The sequence below is a fragment of the Chrysoperla carnea genome, chromosome 1 (genome assembly GCF_905475395.1).
Source record: "Chrysoperla carnea chromosome 1, inChrCarn1.1, whole genome shotgun sequence".
Classification (NCBI taxonomy): Eukaryota; Metazoa; Arthropoda; class Insecta; order Neuroptera; family Chrysopidae; genus Chrysoperla; species Chrysoperla carnea.
The window spans coordinates 98,720,389-98,741,739 of NC_058337.1; positions in this window are offsets into that span (position 1 = coordinate 98,720,389).

Genomic DNA, 21,351 nt, shown 5'->3' on the forward strand with positions numbered 1-21,351 from the left:
CAGCCTTTTATCTAAAATTGCCCTGGAGCCTGTATATCCTTAATTTTTAAACTATTAAAATTAATTATTAAAACCATAAATTTCTTCTTTGCAATAAAATTTAATTACTGGAGGATGATAGTAAAAGTATATTACTGAAAAATTATTACTATTTCCGAATACATCATCTTATAAATCCATCTTAATTAAATCCTTTAAAGATTCAAAGTTTAATGAATTACATTGATTATTCTAAACATATATGTTTACGCCATTTTAGTCATAAAATTCCCGAAAATATTATATAAAACGAGGAGGGGGGCATAAGAATAATTTCTTAAAAAGAATATGGTTTTTTGTCAGATATAGGTTTGTTTAAAAAAAAAATTACTTTGAAATTTTTTTTACTAAATGCAATTTTTCCATTCCCAAACCAGATACTCCAAAAAAAAAAAATAAATAAATAAAAAAATAAATAAAAAACACGAGCATGTCTTCCAGTCGTTTTGGCAAATAATTCACCCTCTTGTTACAGCCGACAGGATAATTTCATCTCCAAAATCGATGTTTTTAATAAAAAGTGTTCTTGTTTTTTAATTCGGTTTCAGATTTTTTACTCAGTTTCAAACATATATGTATGTCTCCAAATTGAATTAAAGGATTGAAAATTGCACTACACCTTTAATATGATTTTGATCCGAATTTACCAAATTACATAATTATTTCAAAATTACCCATAATATAAATATTTTATTATAGTGTATGGTTAATCAATATTATCTATTATTATTGATCAATAAAAAAAAAAGAAATTAGTTAACATGATTGTATTGTTTTTTATGAGTATTGAGAAGTAGCTATCTGGCTGCTGTAACAGTAAAAAAATTTTATACCTATATACAAACCCATTGGCAATTCTTTCTCTTTGCTATTACTATTATTTAAAAAAAAAAAGTCCGTAAAGTATGGACTAAACTACGCTACCAGTGATACCAAAGAATTCACGACGTTTACAACGAACTTTGATATGCTTTAGAGCATTATCAGATTGAGATATAAGAACAAGTGAACAATCGTAGTTAATATTAAAATAACTAAGATACAGGACAAGGTTTAGTACCTAGAATCAAAATTTACATTTACGTGTTTTTAATTATGTATGTAATTGTCTCTGTTAATAGAACTTTTACTCCTTAACGCTATATATTTGATTCGATCATTTCAATATTAAACATTTATCGATAAAAACGTGTGGTTCTAGGTACAAGATGTAAGTGTGTGAATCATGGTACACAAGTGAAATTTACAAAATTTAAAAAACTTTCGAAAAATTTTTCGGTTAGAAATCCTAAACTCTTACTTGAAAGGTATCTAAGAACAATCTTCATTAAATATCCTTTTTCCTCAGAGCGTTCTCCAAACTGAAACGATTTTGGGGATCATCGTATACTTTGTAGCTGTTCCGGGTACGGAACCCTAAACTCGCAGTTGAAACATAGCTAAGAACATTCCCCATTCCATTACCTTACAAAAGAGACAAAAAAATCAAAATCGGTTCATCCGTTTAGGCGGTACAATGCCAAAGGCAGACATACAAACAGACAGGCAGATATAGCAATCAAACTTATAACACCCCTTTTTTGTTCGGGGGTTAAACATTATATGTATCATGGCTCACACTATAATGTTCCTAGAATCACCCTCACCGATTGTCTCTGAAGGAGCTCTCATCAACATGTAACCATTAAAGTTGACTCTTGGGTAACGTGGGAAACGATACAATCAGCAGTATGTAAAAGAACCCTTCAAAAATAATATGGGGATTTCATTTCGGTCAAATTTGGTACTCATGTGAGATTTGGACATGGAAATCAAATGCAAAAGTTTTTGAATGATTGGCGTTCCAAAGTGTTATATAAAATTTCTTTAACCGCTTAGAGCTGTTTGTTCTCGTGATATGTTCTCATGTCATTTTTTACAGTGATTTTTAGGAAATTCGATTTAGTTGTTTTGTATACAGACCCGATTTTGTAAATACTATTATAATGAGTATGTAATAAATACAAGTAGATAAATAATACAACACATTACTAGCTTAACTTTATAGATAAATAGATAGATACAATGGTCAAGTTCTTTTCAAATCGGGTGGGTCATTGTGTGTCCACCCACAATTATTATAATGTGGCTATTGGCATTAATTCAAGTTCACTTCAATAATATTGTAAATATTTATTATGTATGAATGTATAGTATGCATGTGTTTGTACTATAGATATGTAAAACATATAGATAGAGGATTCCATGTATTGAAATTGGTCTGAATTTTAAATTGAATTTGTGATATATTTGAGATATATACTAGCGCTTCCAAATGACTATATAACATATGCGTTGAATGGTTTTATTTAGTTCCTAGCCACTCACACTGAGGCGCTGTTTTACGCCATAAATTTTATTTTACGCCATATAGATCTATTTGTTATATATCTATGGTTTGTACCTATGTTTGATTTCATTTCAATAATGTTATGTGTAATATGTGTCTGTAGGCCGGTAGATTTATCAATTTTTCAACAAAATTATAATAAACGTTCAATTTGAATAATCGAGTTTGTCGAAATTATTCCAATCCTGTAGCTCCTTGTTAAACCAAATGAAAATAAGTAGTATTTTGACCCTTCGTACTTGTTCTTGTTACATTTGCTTAAATAATATAATACAGTGCTGTTTTGATATTAATTCATAGATCAGAAAATATTTTTTTTTATTCAAACAAGGCACAAGAATGTCCCTAAAAAGGACTTTAAAAAAGCTTTTCTGTTTAATTTGAGCTTAAAAAACATGGAAGTTAATAGTTTTATTTCAGTAAAGACCATTCATTTAAATAAAATGAACAAAAATAAATGGACTAATAAATTTAGGAAAATCTTAATGAATTTAAAAAAATGTATTACATACAAATTTATTTTTACTCTAAGACTTTTACTCTACGGAAAAGCAGAGAATTATTATTTTCCTGAGTCACACCTTTATGCTTTATTTAGTACAAGAAAAGCTTGTCATTTAAGCATCTTTCTTTTCTATACATGCTAAAAAGATGGGATTCCCTCCAATGAAATAGTGTCAAAATAAAAGAAAAGCTTGAAAAATTGTATTAACATCTCATTCTCTCCGGAAACTCGGAAACCCCCCAAAATTACGTTTTTCACTTATACGTATAGATCACCAGAAATAAATTCAATTTAACAAAATACCGTCATAACCCTTACTAAAACCTCCCTTAAAATCAGAAAACACCCCTCAAACTACAGTTTTCTTCGATATATGCTAAAGAGATAAGGTTTTTTGCGTTCACGATAAATTTCTTTCAACTGAGTTATTATCAGTATTTTGTGAGTTTTCAACATCCAATTTTAACGTTATCTACCATTTGACGAAATCCTGCTGTTATATATAATTCGAACCCCTCTGTGATACTAAACAGATTCAGAAAAATAATATAGAGCACCTCAGCTTCTAAAATTTTATATCAAATTTTATTTTATATTTTGTGACATCGATATAATTGATCTAATTGTGTACAATTCTTGCAGTAAGAGATGGAATTTTCGTTATTTTTTTTCCAGGTTGATGATTTTCGTCAAAAAAACACACGTGACATAACAACGCGTTTGTTTGTAAGTAACGGTTTAAACATAATTACTGTCCGTTTTATGAACATTACTTAGTAATTGAAAAGTATCAAAGAATATTATCCATATTTTAATTTATTTTAAATGGCATATGACACCGTGTGTAGTAACTTTAAAACTACTGTGAATATGTTATGTTTTAAACTGAAAACCGGACATAAAGCGAGACAGTACCGCTTGCTGGTTGAATAAATTGAAGCTAAACGGTAAGTAGATAGCCTTCTACACATGATTATTAAATAATTTTAAAAAATTTCCAAGCAATTAATATTCATAAAAATAATAAGAATAAATAAATATTTACCTCTATATACAGATTAAAGCGTAGGTGTAAATACTTATTTATGTAAAAGTTTTACTTTCGATGTTGAGAATCCAATTTATTATAACCTTTGCGTTATGAATTGCGAGTGTTAAATTAAACAATCGGACATTTATATATATACAGTACGTAAGAATAAAAAAAATTCGTAGCGCAAAATTTGCGTTAGCTAAGTAAATTCAATCAGAGACTGAAGAATAATACATTGTTCTTAAAATCGAATATTGCATTTTTAGTTTGCCAAGAATTTTTATTTTGAAAACTAAGCATCTAGAGAAAATCACAAGAGTACTTTTTTGCTTAAAACTGCTAAAAAATACAAAAATGTGTTTTATTTTGAAAAAATTCAAAATTTTGTACTTTGCGCATCTCCACCCCTTGTGTATCTGTCGATTTTTCTCATTAACGAACTTCATAAAACGAAAATTATTTTGCCATAATATTTTGAACTCTAAATTCGCTTTAAATTTGCCGTATCACCATTGAGACAAAAATTTTGTTTGTAAAAATTTTAGGGCTAGGATGGAATTTTGTAATTTATTTTCAACTAACTTCTTGATGAGCTAGAGACTTGAAATTGGACCATAGCTTAGAAGTGGATGACAATGGATTCACATAGCCCTAAAAGCAGAAAAAACCATATTTTTACGCAGCATGTTTTTATAACGGACTAAAAAGTATGAAATCATAAAAAGCTATTAAAATACTTGTAAGATTGGAAACTATAAACATGAGGCGCACGCGCTTTTTGGTCCGTTATAAAAACATGGAACAAATTGGAACATTATAAGAACATGGAACGGTATAAGAACATGGAAAAAATTTTATATTTATTATTTTATTTTTTCAAAAAAAATTTTGTAATCAATAAACCTACTATTCAACGCGCTATACAAATTCAAATTTTTAACCCCCTACCTTTTAAAGTTTCGTAAAAAAAATCTGGAAGCTAAAATAAAACCTTCTTAATATTACCAGAGCTCTCTTAATATTATCAGACGGGGTTGCTTTAAATTAAGTACACTTGCTAAAAAAACCAAGTTTTTGCTCCGAAGTTTCCATTGACCTTTTGTCCAAAACTATTAGATAAAGAAGGTTCTCGTTTCATAAGAAAGTTTAAGCTATTGGTTTATTGTGCCATCTTTCATACCAACCCGATTGACAGCGAGTGTTGATAGTTTTTTAAGAAATCAATTAAACCCTCCTCACTTCCTGATATTATCGGCTGGGTTTGTTATGAACTCAGACACTATTAACTAAAGTTGTTTAGACCTTTTCAAGCACTCTGTATATTAAATTTTCGTTGACCTTGTTATATTGAGCGAGCTATTGTTAAATACACCTGTACATAGTAGTTGAATGGATATTTTAGAAATTTTTTTAGTATGTCATACATATGATGACAAAAGATGAAAAAAAATTTGGCGCCATTAATATTAAAATTTATCTCAAAATAATATACTTTTTTTCGCTCTTGAATATTTATGTAATGGTTAATTTGATATTTTGGATAAAAAAAATATTCATTTAGATAAAAATTTGAGTTTTTTTATTTTTGTGAAGAAATTAGCATTTTCATTACTATATAAGTTTGTTTGATTGTAATATCGGTTGGTTGTTGTATTACAAACTTTCTAATGACTTTTTAACTAAAAATTGATGTTTAGAAATTCAGTTTTTTTTATTAAAAGAAAAAAAAAATCATTTACATAAAATCAGTATGCATGTCATGGAGTGTGGGTGGCGGCATGTGTTTTATATTAAAAAAAAACTTAATTGAACATCTTTTGTTAGGATTCTGTACCATAAACTTTAAAGTGTGAATACATTAACAAAGCGCAACACAATATTAATACACCTTTTTATATAATATATACGAAATATATCAAGGTACATTAAGTTTAGTTCCAAGTTTTTAACGCTTAAAAATATTGATGCTACCAACCAAATTTTGGGATAAGTGTTCATAAAATCCATTTCTTGCTGTCCTTTTGCCTGTCTGCCTATCTGTCCGCCTGGCAACACGATAACTCCAAACGAAAAAAGAGCAACATAGGTCAATTAGGTCTTTAGCCCGTAGGACTCATCTTGTAAACCACCAGAGATATCACAAAAGATTAAATGTAAAAAATGTTTCTGATAAAAAAATAAATAAGTTTTATTTGAATCATTTTTTCGTAAACATCACTGTTTACCCGTGAGAGGGTAAATTATATAGTATGAATTATATGGGAATATCAGTTATATGTCTATGATATGTATACTCACTGTCAAAAAAAAATGCGTCTACAGCGTTTTGAAAATCACACACTCGACGCCCCATTCGACAATAAATTTTATTATTTGCTACTAATTCTATTTTACTTAAAAAATTTACTACGGAACCTTTGATGCATGATTCATACTACACTCTTGATTATGGTTTATTTCCTTTAAGTTAATTTTCATAAATATGCTTATCGCATTGAATTATAACTAAATAAGTGATCAGGTTGACAGGTTTCTAATTTTTAATTAATGGAAATCGATAAATTACACTTTTATTACAAGATTTATTGAGTAATCAACCTGTTCACTAGATACTAAATGTGTGTTTATTACATTTTGCACATTTCTACATTTCTATTGTATAGATAGATATACAATTTTTTATTTTAATTATGTTATTATTATAAATTTTAATTATTATCAATCATATATAATCACCGTAATTTCTAAAAGGTCGTAGTCAAAATTTGAATTTTTAATTAGCTTTATTTAAAGTTTGTTTCGTTTTTCGAATGCCCAAAACACATCTTACGTTAACTAGTGGGCTTATTATACTAGGGAATAAACAAGCGAAAACAAACAATTTTTTGAGGTAATTGTAGAAATGCATTGTATATACAGTGTGGATTACGCAATATTTTGTATTTTTACGTCTTGTAAATAAAGAAATATAGCCTCTCTTAGAGAGCCTCATATGCATACATGTCACACACACACATAGCTGATATTCCCATATAAAACATATTATATAATTTGAGCCCTCAAGTGTAAACAGTGATGTTTACGAAAAAATGTTTCAAATAAAAATTGTTCCTTTTTTATAAGAAACATTTCTCATACTTAATATTCTCATTTTTACATCTCTACGGACTCAAGACGCAATTGACCTATGTTGCTCATTTACGAACATAAACTCACTTTTACGTCTTGAGCACACTATTAAAATTTAAGCTTGATATCTTTTTTCGTTTTTGGGTTATCTGACGGACGAACATTCTCGTGGACAACCGGAAATGGATTTTATGAACAACTATACCAAAATTTGGTTCTTGCGTTACAAACTTGGGACTTAACTTACTATAAATTAATATATTTCATATATACATGAATGGTATAAATAGAATGACTTAAAAGTGAGCTTGAAATTTTAACATGTGATCTTTTGGAATTAAAGTAACGATATGGCAATCCGCTGCCAACAGTGATCCAAATAGTCCATCTAAGTGAACAGTTATTTCTCGTAATTTTATGCCTCGTGTTGATTTTGGATGTGTGTGTGTGTGTGTGTGTTTTTAAGTAACAATGGAATGTGCTTACTCTAATAAGTTATTATTAGCTTAACAACAAAAAGTTTAAAGAAAAACTTTCAAAGTAATTTGGGTAATTTTTTTCCCATAGTGGCCCCATTTGTATACACTAAAATTATGTCCGTAAACGAACCTATAACGACCGATTGATTTCGACTTTTCTACTTTGTAGATTCGATAGACATTTGAAATACCTTTTTGTAAAATTCCATTAGTACACAATCAATATATAGCCACACTTTCGTTACAAAATTAATTATTAAATATTTTTAAATAAATCACAAGCTATTAAATATTTTTAATATTTTATATGTTATGTAAAATAAAGAAGAAGGTATTTTACTGTAATGTGACAGGTTGTTTATAAGGTGATAAGTTCGCAAGAATTAACTGGCGCCCAATTTATAATATTAAATGAAAGTTTACACACGAACAAGAATGTTTTTTAATCAGAGTCGTATACATGTATCAAAAAATAATAATATTTTATTATATGCATTTATTGAATATGTTAAACAGTTTTTAAATTCCATTAAATGTTTGTTTATAGCGTTAAATATTGTGTAAAACATGTACATGTAAAATATTCCTATACTATTACATGTAAGACAATATTACAAGCTCCTACGATGAGCATCTGTTGGCTGTAAAAAAAAGTTCTCAAAAAGTATCCAATGCAAAGTTACCTATATTACCTCTCAAGCAAAATTTCTAACAACTTTGCGTTTGATTCTTTGATATTTAAGTTGTATTGAATTTTGAGTTAATTCGGTGCTATAAAATTTTTCAAGTGTATATTTTTTTAACAGATGTTATTTTAAAGTTATTTTTTTAAATGAAATAAAAATACTTGCAATGACTTTCATTGCTGTGTTTCGAAAAAGCCTTAAAACTGACCGATTGTCAAATTAAAGATAATCACAGTCGAAAATTGTGAGCAGGCGAAATGATACATAAATAGAAAGACATGAATAGCGAAGCAGTACTCAAAGACGTAATAAGGTACTCAAAAAAACGAGCGATCAAAAAAACGTGCAGTGCCACCAACTTTCAATTCTCAAGCCCACTAAACAGATGATAGAAAACCAGTAAAAAATCACTAGGCAGAAGTGTAACCAGAGTATATTTCGATTTTTATTATAAAACTCGCAATAATCAGCACAAATGATATTGCAAGTGAAATTTACATTTTTTTAAAAACCCCCGAAAAATTTTTCGGCTACGTAACCGTAAACTCCCATTTGAAACATATCTAAGACTAACACTCTCCATTTAATTGAAGTTTCCCTTAAATCTTTTCCAAACTGAGCTGATTTGGAACATCATCGCCAATTTTTAGTTTTTTCGGGTACGAAACCACAAATTCGCTTTTGAAACATTGCATAGAAAACTTTTCATTCAATTACCTATAAAAAAAAACCAAAAAAATCAAAATCGATTCATCCGTTTAGGCTCTACGATGCCACAGACAGACAGACACACACACACACACAGACAGACACACACACACATTGCGGTTACACTTATAACACCCCCTTTTTTAGTTCGGGAGTTTAAAATATAAATTATTTGTCCACAAAAAAAACCACCCGTTTTAGTGGCAAAACCACTGAGTTTGCAACACTGACAACGCGTATTGAAGTAAAAATAAGAGGAGCCACACAAGAGTTTGCCATACAAAGTTGGAATGAATAAAAACGGGAATTTTGTTTCGGTCAGCTTTACTGGATAATAAAAATATTTCAAATTTTTAAATTCATAAAGTGATCGGTTGCTGATGCGTATAGGCACATAAAGCACGTACACTACGATTTACAGTTTATTTCGATCGGTTAGGATATTTACCTTTATTTTTTAAGACTCGGTGGTTTTAAGACAACTGAGTACTGAGTTAAGTGAAGAGAAATCAAAAGTCCCTATCATAACATCTTTAGTTAAAAGTGTATGTCATCCCACAACAAAATACATATTTTTGAATTTTATACGCTCCTGATTTTGACACTGCCATACTGGAGTTTATTCTGTATTAAATATATATAATTGCATCGTCTATATGACGTTTATACTATCTCTTAATGTTAGTTCGAAGAATAATCATTTACTGTATAGAAAAAATATTATTCTTATATGTATATGCCACCGGATTTCAGTAAAAATCGTATAATGTATCTAATCAGATTGTTAATCGATGATAGATTTAAACGGATAATAAATTTTGCAATATATCGAGCTTTAGTAGGTAGGCCTTTTTCATGATATCGGTTTCGTTAAAATTTGTAAATGTTCAAAAATAGAGGACAAGATCTGAAATCAAAATTAAAATCGATTGATAAATATAAAACATATAGGCAATTAAAGAATCTTATTCTTGCAAAACAACTTTTGATATGTACTAAGTCATATATGGCAATTGCAGGTTATGACGCCAGGAAGTATTATTTTTATTTTTTTCAATTTGTACATTTAAACTCACACGATTTTTTGGCTTGATAACGAACGTCCTTTGAAGCAATACAAAAAATTTAGACAAAGGCCCATTTATGTAAGTTCATTTATAATCTAATGACCAGTTTATAAACTAACAAACATTTACAAATTTACATTTACAAATTGAAATAGTTAGAAGAAGTGCTTAATAAAATACAAAAAACGAAATATGTATTTAGATCTGAAATTATTAGAGGAAAAGTGGTATCACAATAGACCCTATGACGTGAGTGTGTTCGTCGTCAGTCAGTATAACCTGACCTAGCCTACGAACTTCAATAGGGTACTTTCGGTAGTGAAAAATAAAATATGAAATTTGAAAAAAGTTAAAATTTATGTAAAAATATACCTAAATATTCTGATTTCGAGTCATAAAAGCACATTTTTCTTTTATAATATTAAAATTAAAAATCGTAATTTTTAAACTGTATATCACGTAACCTATAACGCTGGCAATTCCTAATGCGATGTCATATCGGTATGAACCATTTAGGCCATCAGTTAGTTCAGTGTAGACAGCAGGGTATAATATATCCATAGATAATAAGTATTTATATTTATTATAATTTTCTATTTATTATTTATTATAATTAGTTGTCTATGAATATACCTGTCAAACTTATCTGTGTTATTTCGTATAATGATACCGATATTACGTCACTAAATTGGATGCCCGCGTTTTTCACAATACAAAAAATGTTTGAAATATAATTTAATTTTTTGGCAAGAAAGCGTGTGTATTTTTCCGAAATAAGTTTTTGGTAGCTATTTATTAGCAAAATCAACATTTTGAAGTACTTTTTCAAATATAGTAGATACCCTATTTCTTTATTGCACCTATCTATGATAAAACAACACCAAACTCATTCACCAATCAGCGCCCACTTTTCACTTCTTCATGTGAAATATTATGATATAGTTTTATACATGGTTAGTTTATAAACGAAAATTAAAACGTTAAATTGTAAATTTTATTATCCGTTTACAATCTATTTTCAGTTTAAAATCTATCTAGAATGATTATAAACGAACGATTCTTACAATAGTTCGGTGACATATACACATTCTTATCTTACATTCTCTTTTTTTGTGTTCCAAGTCTATATAGTTTAAGTGTGACACTAACAACGAATGTTATATTCAGTAATTTAATTCGATCAAAAATTTTTATGCCAATAATTTTTTACATGGCTTTTACAAATAAATCATAAAAAGATCAGAGACGGTATTTTTTTTAGCTAATAAAGACATTTAGTAAATGTCAGACACATTGAAACAGCTAGGTTACAAACTATTCGAAAATACAGTTATGTAATTAAATACCACTATGTTATTTGTATAATTTTCTAATCATTAATAACAAGCTTACTTTAAAAGTATTATATTTCAAGCTTGCGTTTGAACTTATCTACTGATTTCATTACTTGTAATCTTGTTTAGCCCTGTAATCTTCAAGCCCTATTTGACAACATATATAAGAAAATTCTCTGTAGCGAGGTGCTGTCGTTCACACATCGTGGAGCATTTTCAGCTCTATGTAGTCCAGATAGGAACTTAAAATAGAAAAAATTTAATACCTATTATAAACTCTTAAAAATAAGACGTAAGTTTCGTTTTTATTATTAACCATTATTATAACTACTGTGTAGTTAAATGTGTTCCACCAAAACAAAAAAATTGGGAAACAATTTTTGTTTCCGATTTCGTTATGGTAGTTTTGACCCAAAAAATACAAAAAACAGTTGTATGTATCGATTGGATGCATAGTTTCTGAGAAAATTGTTCCTTTTATCCAATTTTGGATTATATCTCAAAAGCCATGCATCCAATCGTTAAATAAACCCGATTTTTGGATTTTTTGGGTCAAAATTATGACATATATTGAATTTTTTCGATATCGAAGCCAAAAAATTTTTTTAAAAAAATCGGGAAAAAGTTTTTGTTTTCGATTTTGATAAAACTCTGTTTATAAGGTAATTTTGATCCAAAAAATTCAACAATCGGGTGTATGTATCGATTGGATGCATAGTTTCTGAGAAAATTGCTCTTTGTGACCAGTTTTGGATTATGTATCAAAAGTCACGCATCTAATCATTAAATCAAATTTGGTACATATCAAACACACACAAAGAGGCCACATTAGGTAAAAAATGGAAAGATTGAAAGATATTTTTGTTTTCTTTTTTAATTCACCGAGCGGCAATAATACCTACTGCAAAATAAATAATGGATTGTGAAACTTCAAAAGTAGAAATAAAATTCAGCTTTTTTTTATTTGATTTACTATAGGATAATCAATTTAAAAATAATAAATATGATTGGCACATAAATAATAATTTTTTATTTGCATCCATTAACATAAAAGATTATTTTAAAACATAATATTTTATACCGTTTAAAAAAGAATATTTGATAACTGAACTGATAATTCAGAGCGAACCTAAGTATAAGAAATTTTTAATAAGTATCGGCAGAAAAAAGTGACCAATTACTTAATTTTATTTATTTTTTTTATTTTTATTATCGAATTTATATTGGAAAGTTATCACCTTAATAAAAGATATTAAATTGATAAATAAAAAATATAGTGTTTTATTGAAATTTATATGTCATTTCATCAGTAGTTAACAAGAAGAAACAACAACAACATTAAAACAACAAAAATAAACAATAAAACAACACACGTTAAAAAATCGTATAAATTTCACTACTCAATAAAATTATCAATAATAAATTAATTTGTATAAAAAAAATATTTATTTTAAAAGAAATTCGTTGATTGTGTCAGTTGAAGATGATGTTGGTGTATTATTTATTATGTAAAGAAAAGTTACTGCAGTAATTTTAAATCAGATTATTACACCCGGGGCCGTAACTAGGGTACAAAGCGCCGGTGGCAAGTATTTATGTTACTCCTTATATATATCGGGATCGGCTCTGACGATTTTGATGGAGATTCGTAAACTGATAGTATTGAACATAACAGTAAAGGCAAAATTGTAAATTTAATTGATTTATTCAAATGATAGAGTATCAAATTGTATTAATAAAGTATTGATTTTTATCTAAATTTCCGAGCAAAACATATTTTTAAGGACCTCAGATTACTCACTCTCCTTACTTACTCTCTTAAATGATACTGGGTTATTTTGCATAAGAAACTGATTAATCACCAAAATCAAATTTTTGTTGATAATAAATAAAGTAAATAATACAGAGTAAAACAAACAAAATTGGATTAAAATTGTAGTTATTCCAATAAGATCGGATCAAATGTTCCTATGTTATCAATTAAATTGAATTTTTTAACTTTATGACGTCATAAGAATCGAAAAAAATGAATTTAGCTATATCCATCCAAATTTTATCCAATTTTGATAAACCAAGTATGTAACCCTACTAAATTTGGGTTATACTTTGCATATTTTTGATTTGATAATTTAATATTAAAATATATTTCGAAGTCCGGAGAAGTCTCTATAGTATTTTTTAGATTAATAAGCCCTTTTTACATGATTCTTTACTGTTCATTTTACGTATAAAACATACTTTTTGTTTTGCGCACCAATTTCTGTTGAGCCGTGGTCGGGTGCCTCTTCTGCCACGCCTTGGTGGCAATCTACACAAGTTTGAGGCCATAAAAACGTCAACAAAAATGCCACCTAAATTCTAAAATGTGCTTCTAGTTTTAGCTTTGATCCGACCATTAAGCAATCCTGCATTTCGAATTTCAGCTCATTTGTGTAAAGAGGACTTCTGGGGAAAATATGGAGGAGAAAACAAATTGTATATCAGATGATCACGAAGCTGATTTATAACATACCCCAACCCTCTCTGTTGATCCTCGTTACAGTGTCTAAGTCTATATTTTCGGAGCTTTAATGATCGTTATCTTTGCCATATTTTTTTTGATTAATTCCAAATAAAATAGAATATTTGTTTCGTATTTAAGATCCAAGTATGTTTAAAAATATGTAAATAAAATTTTGATAATTAATAATATTCAATTGAAACATGATTAAATCTTTCTTAAAAATAACCGTTACAGTATTTTTTAAAATAATTCATAAATAACATAAAAATTATAAAATAATTATTAGACGCCATGGTGTTTTATTATCAAAAAATCGTTTATACCGATGATTCTTTAACTAAACTCTTTTACTTTTATATGTTTATGCAACAATATTTTTCTCTGTATAGATATTTATTGTAAGTTTACTAAAATCAGTCAAATATTTATTTGGCCATCAGATCATGTTAATGAGAATATTATCATTATTGCGGAATATTTGAGAGAGCTATGAGTCATACATTTTTTAATAGTCGAGTATATCCGAGTTTCCAAGACACTTCTTTACGCCTATCACCAAATATTTGATAATTAATCTTTTAAAGCCCAAAATTTTAAAATGATCTTAAAATGCTGTTTCACATTTGTAGCCTAAAAAACAAATAAAGCAAAGCTGTGAATTTTTTTTTTCAAGAATGCTTAACTTTAACGTACAGTTAGTATTTTAAAAACATACCGTAAAAGATTTTGATTACGCTTGAACGTAAAGGGTGAATTACTCCTTTCCTTTTTTTAAGGATGAATTATATAATAGTGAAGATTCAAATAAATTATAAAATTTGTTGGTTCAGCGAACTTTGGACTTGCTCTTATGTAATATTGGAGATTCAAATACCGTCTTAAATTAAGTTCCAGAAGGATTTTAAGATGGCCTCAAATTTTACCTCAATTCTCGGAGTCAATGAAATAAAAGCGATGTTTATTTATACCATGATATATGAAATATATCAAGGTATACTAAGTTTAGTCCCAAGTTTGTAACGCATAAAATATTGAATAAAATTTTAGTATATAGGTGTTCAAAAAAACCTCAAACTGTCCACGCGATAAGTCAAAAAAGAACAGAGATATAAAGCTAAAATTTTCATAGCATGTTCAGGGCATAAAAATTGGGGTCAAGCTCGTAAATGAGCAATATAGGTCAATATGGTTTTGGAACCAAAGGACCTATATTGTAAACCATTAGAGATAGAACAAAATTCAAATGTACAAAAGTTTTACAACTTTTGTTTGAAACATTTGTTCGTAAACATCATTGTTGTTGAGAGCACAATTTTACTTCGATGCATTATATAGTATGTACAAATTTTCTAATTTGAAATTCTTAAACAATTTCAGCATTTTATTATTACCAGGATACTTTAACGCATTTCAAATGTATGGATATATTTAACAAACAAAAACGGGAATTCAATTACATCGACCTGTACTGGTTTCAAACAAAATTTTCAGTCAAATAATTATTTGATGTAATTAATGTGTGCCTATCATATGCACACATACGGTGGTCAAATTGATTCGGCTCCATGAAACTTTTTAATGAATCACAATGATACCTGTGTACACCAATAAAAATTATTATTATTATTTTTTTTATTAATTTATTATTCAAAGATATATGGAAGATACATTATCGACTTTATTAATAATTACGTATGAAAAAAAAAAAAAGTATTTTTATATTATTTTGTAGACAGATATACCATAAACCACGCTTTAAAAACATGTGATATTAAATAAATATTAAAAATCATATATTAAAAATTTATAACCAGGAAAAAATAATAGTATATTCTAACTCATCAATCATTTTCTGATTGAAGAAGGAGATTTGCTTCCAGTGTTTGCAGATTTATTGAAATAAGATTCTCTTGATTAACATCATATTATTGTCTCAATTTAGCGATAAACGAAAATATTTCGAGAGAATATTTGCGATTCTCATATAATCAAGTCTTTCCTTCGCGATATAATAAATATTTACTGCAATGGATGTTACCTTTGCAGGCCAAAAATATTTTTGTTACCATGAGTTATCCCTGAGCATTATTTTAAAGAACATTTGTATAATTGGGAGTTGATAATTTGTTAGTATCCTGTTCTATATTGTTTGGTGGTTTCGTTGAAAGAATATTGTGAAATAAAAAACTATTTCAGTGACTTTTCTTCAGTGATGTTTCAAATTCGACCTTTGATCAACTCTGTGGAATTTTATGCCTGGGGTCACTTTTGTTTGACTATCCAAAGACTGTTTGACTTTTCCAATAATCAAAGTGATCTAATCATTATGTTTTAGTTCAAGAAAAATGGTTATTTATCATAAAGTTTAAATTTGATTGGTATTCAAGAAATGGTTTGGTAACGCTTGAGAAGTGCTAAATACTACGTTGATCCCAAAGGGTCGATGGTGGATCCACGAGATGAGAGGGGTGGCTCGGGTTCAAAAACGCTTTTTTAGTTAGCTGAACTAAAAAGTAAAAAAGTAATAATAATTTTATTTGAATTTACTTCCTTGATTAATTTAATTTCGATGCATTAAAGTTTTTCGAACAAAATTTTAAACCAATTTGTGAAAAGCATAGCAAACAATTTGCTTAATTCTAAATATCTCAGTTAATGTTATTAAAAATGGTTATAATTATCGCAAGTAAATAAAAGCGTTAAGATCTATCAGAACCCGTAGTTTCAGAAAGTATAATCGAAAGGAAGAAGAATGTTGTGAGGATCTGTAAATGTAATCAATACATCAAAATAAAGTATAGTAATCAAATGTAAAAGATGACTTTTCTTAAAATCACTGAACGAAATATTATAGAAATCCGAGGGGACCATTCAAATTGCTAGGATATAATAAATTTCTTAATTCAAGCATAACAAATTATTTAAAATTGTCTATAAAAAATGTGTAAATTATTTTATTACTATATCTTTCGTTTAAAAGGAAAAAAAAAATTATATTACGAAATAATAAAAGTAGATACAGTTATTCTTATTAATTATAATTATTATTTAATATTTTATTGTTTGATTAGTAATTTTTTTTTTTACTTTTACAAAAGTTCAAATAAATTTTATTACTAATGAATTAAAATAAAAAGACTATTTGCTAAAATTTTGTTAATTGATTTTTATCTACGCCTAATAATAATAAAAATGGTAATAATATTGTTCAATTTAATTAACTTGTTCACTGAGATAACTGTTTTTTTCCACGGACAATATTTTTTTCTGACAACAAAATTGGGCATTACTTTACTAGCAATACATGGTATTTTGCAGAGAACTATTACAGCTCAGAAGTATACGATGGTATCGTACCCTAATACCGGTATTTTTTTAGAGCAGTTTTTGGCGTATTCTTTAAGATTTTCCGTAGTATTTTGACCTACTTGCTTTAAAGGGCATGTGTCGTCACTTGAATAACATTAAGAAATTGTTTTTGCTTATAAAAATTGTTATAAATAATTTATTGAGGTTTCCGCCACTTTTGGACTTTCCAACCACGTAATCCGAAATCAATGGGCCAAAATTATAATAAAGTGAACCACATTGGCCTGCTATACTAAAAAATATAATTTATAGTTTAAAAAAAACTAAAGAAAACACGCTTTAATTAATGCACTAAAAATTGAATAATACTTTTAATTGTATTGTAAAAAAATCCAAAGCGTTTGGTGCTCTCTGAATTCATGCTAGAAATTAGCTTTTTTAATAAATAACAACCACCCCGCGCTTTGAATTTTACTTAACAATTAAAATTATTATGCACTTTTTACAAGTTAATAATTTTTATGTCAATAAAACAGAACTAAATAGATACATTAACATGGCCGGGTTTCGACAAACTTCCACATAAGACGCAGGCTTCTTTACCATATATATCCATCGGAAACTAAAAATTCAAAGCATTACATCAGGGGGGGGGGGTAAGATAATCTAGTGTCGTATATAATAGAAGAAAAAAAGGCTCGCTAAGTGGATAGGAATAAAAGAGCCTGGCAATGGGTTCAAAGCAGAATAACACGTATCATATTACACACATTTTTGGATAAAAGGTAATCGGATACCAAAAAACTAATATAATTACGATAATAAGTGAGTTGAAGGACCTCTTTTTTAGACTTCTAGCTTCTTTTGTGAGCTTTGTCATGGGCGTTGTATTAAAATTGTGTGACTTTTGGACTGCCGACTTTCTATGAAAAAACCTGCATAAATCCTAAGTTTCCTAATGTTTTTAAAATTTTTCGCTATTTTTGCGAAAAAGAAGGAAGCTACTGCTTACTAAGCTAAAAATTAAAATAAACAAGTGAAAACAAACAATTGACTGAGTTAATTGTTGAAATACCATGCATAAATAGTGTTGATTACTCTATCACTCTATCACATTGCACATACATATACAATTTATATAATAAGTACATACTAGACAATTTACGCCTAATTTGCGCATGCACGGGTAAAGAGTGATGTTTACGAAAAAATGTTTCAAACAAAAGTTGTTTATTTTTTGATAAGGAACATTTTTTATATTTAAACTTTTGTTCTATCTCTAACGGTTTACAAGATGGGTCCCATGGGCATGGATATTTTTAAGCGTTACAAACTTGGGACTAAACTTAGTATACCTTGCATATTACATATATGCATGGTATAAAAAGTACAACATCGGTATAAAGAAATCTTACAAGTGCAATGCTAGTGACTAAATCAATAGGTACTAAAGTACAAGACAAAATCAAGATCATGCATCATAACAAAAAAATCGTCATAAAAATAATGGAACTATATTTATTCAATTTACTTTTCTAATTAAAATTAGCTTAATTACAGAAAAACCTAGATTCGCCTTTTATAATAATAATTTCTCTATTGAAAAATTTATTGTGTTTTCCTGGGTATCCTTTAATAACAGATCTGTAATTGTAGTAGGGAATAAATCCTAAATAATCATATATTTATTAAAACAGTTTCGAAAATATGATTTTAATTCAAAACAATAAAAAATATTTTTATGACTTAATAACTTCTTTTTTTTTCATTAGTTTTTCTAATTTAAAAATAGAAAAAAAGAATCTACTGGATAACTCATGACTTACAGCAAGACTTCTCATATATTTATACCATGCAGATAGTACGTACATACAATACACAGAAAACCGTGGTAAGTAAAACTTTGTCTGGTATATCAAACTTGTGTTCTATTGTATACTTTGTATACGGTAGATCAATCAAACTTCCATTCAATGTATTAAATCAGAGGAGATAACTGAATCGATCACAACGCATACATCGATCGATCTTATGAAATTTGCGTTAAATCACACGTTTTATTTAAAATATGATTATTTTTCAGTTTAAATGTCATTGATATTAGGCCAATATAGTTACGGATTATACGTGCTGTTGGTGATTACAGATCAGAAGTGGTTTTAATCTACTGAGGGGGAAACTCACATAATCGACCTACCGAGTCACTGGAGTTATTCAGCAAAATTGCGAAAAAATGCCGAGAAAACGCTATTTTCCAAATGAACTTATTTGTTTGAAAAAAATAGTTTTAAAAACAATTTACCCATACATCTTGTAGCTGATACCTTAAGGAACAAAATTACCTCTGAAACGTTTCATTTGATCTAATAGTTTTTGCACAATTCCATTTTGCACTAAGTGTCTGAAAAAAAAAAAGGTTAACTTTGAGCAAGCCGCAAGGTCCGAGTTTTTATCGATCGCAATATCAATGACGGGAACCAAAAGAGCAAAATGTCAATTGAACGAAATTGCATGAATTATATTTTTCATTTTATGTAAAGTATCATAATTACTTATTTAAAGTTAGAAAATATTATTAAATTTTCAACCAAAAGTCTTATATGCATATCCATAAAATTATATTAATAAAGTAGTGTGCCATTACCATGGAAACTCTTGATATAAAACTCATGCACTGTGCGAATAACGTTGTTAATATGCCAGATATTAAATTCTTTATTTCGATTTTCAGATTAAAATAATAACTTTGTATCAGTAAGCTAAAAATATTAAAATTTATTGTATTCGATAGATAAGTAGCCTTTTTCCATACATACTTAAATTTTTTATTATATTAATAAATTAAAAAATGTATATTATAAATTTATGTTTATTACTATTTAATTCACTAGTATTATACAATATATTTAAAATTTAGAAATTAATATTAAAATTAAAAAAAAAAAAATAATAAAAGAATTTTTTCTTTTATAAAAAACAAAAATTGACCCCCTATCAATGATATATATAAAAAATTCGTTTCTAAAATGTAATTTTTTTTATTTACCGGCACTAATAGATTTTATCTGATTATGTTTTTTCTCTTTAACATTTCTTAAATTAATAATTTATTTTATTTAAATAATTATAGTTGAACACGCAATATTTACGTACATTTTATGTGGTTACATCTTTATTGTATCACAAAAAATATAAGGTATGCATGTTTTATTGGTAATACAATACGATTTACGGAATGTTTGAATGTAAATTAACATCTAACAGGAATGATTTTCGATGTTCGATAAATAGATGTGTTATTTTATGATATCTATTGACATTAAAAAAAAATTTAAGTTTTATTGAATGAAGTGGAGATATTAAAACTTCCAATTCCAAAACTTCCTACATCCAAATTCTCATGTGAAATTAAAATTGACCTCATATGTGCTTTGACGCCTTAATAAAAATATGGTTTAATTTTAATAAGAAAGTGCATATGTCAATAATTTTCAATAACTGGACAAGCAATTATAACAGTGATAGTACGCTTTTACTAAAAGGAACTTATTGAAGCCTATCCACGGTAAGAAATTGTTTGTGAATATCACTATGTCAGCATCGGTGTGAACGCCACAAAGTATCGATGTGAGAAAATAGTTTAATTAGCAATAATGGTGGGGGACGAATTAATGCCTGACGTCCTTTTACTGATTGACGATACCTACAATACTTCTGGCGGATAGCCCTATTCAATAATGTTATATTACTTACGTTAATATATTAAGTATATGTCTCTATACCATAGCAGCATTGTATTAAACGCAATGCATTTCTTACTGAGTAAAATTAGAAAGCAAAAAAAGTGCGTATACACATAGTATTCAAAGGCTTGCTTGGGTCTAAAAGAGTCAAACGAGGGTGATAAAGAGCATGAAAAGGTTAAAAGATATTGGGTTGCATTTAGATATAGGCCTTTAGGCCTTGGAAGCAAGGTTTGCTTATTTTGTAAAGGATTGGTTAGATTAGGGTATATTCGCTACCCTAGGCATACCGCGAACAGAATTGATTATACTTTGACCAACTGAGCTATTAGAGTTATGTAGTATTGTACGGTATCAACTATTAATAGAAAAAGTAACAGAACCAAGTGAAAATATACAATTGACTAAGTTAATTGTTGAAATATAC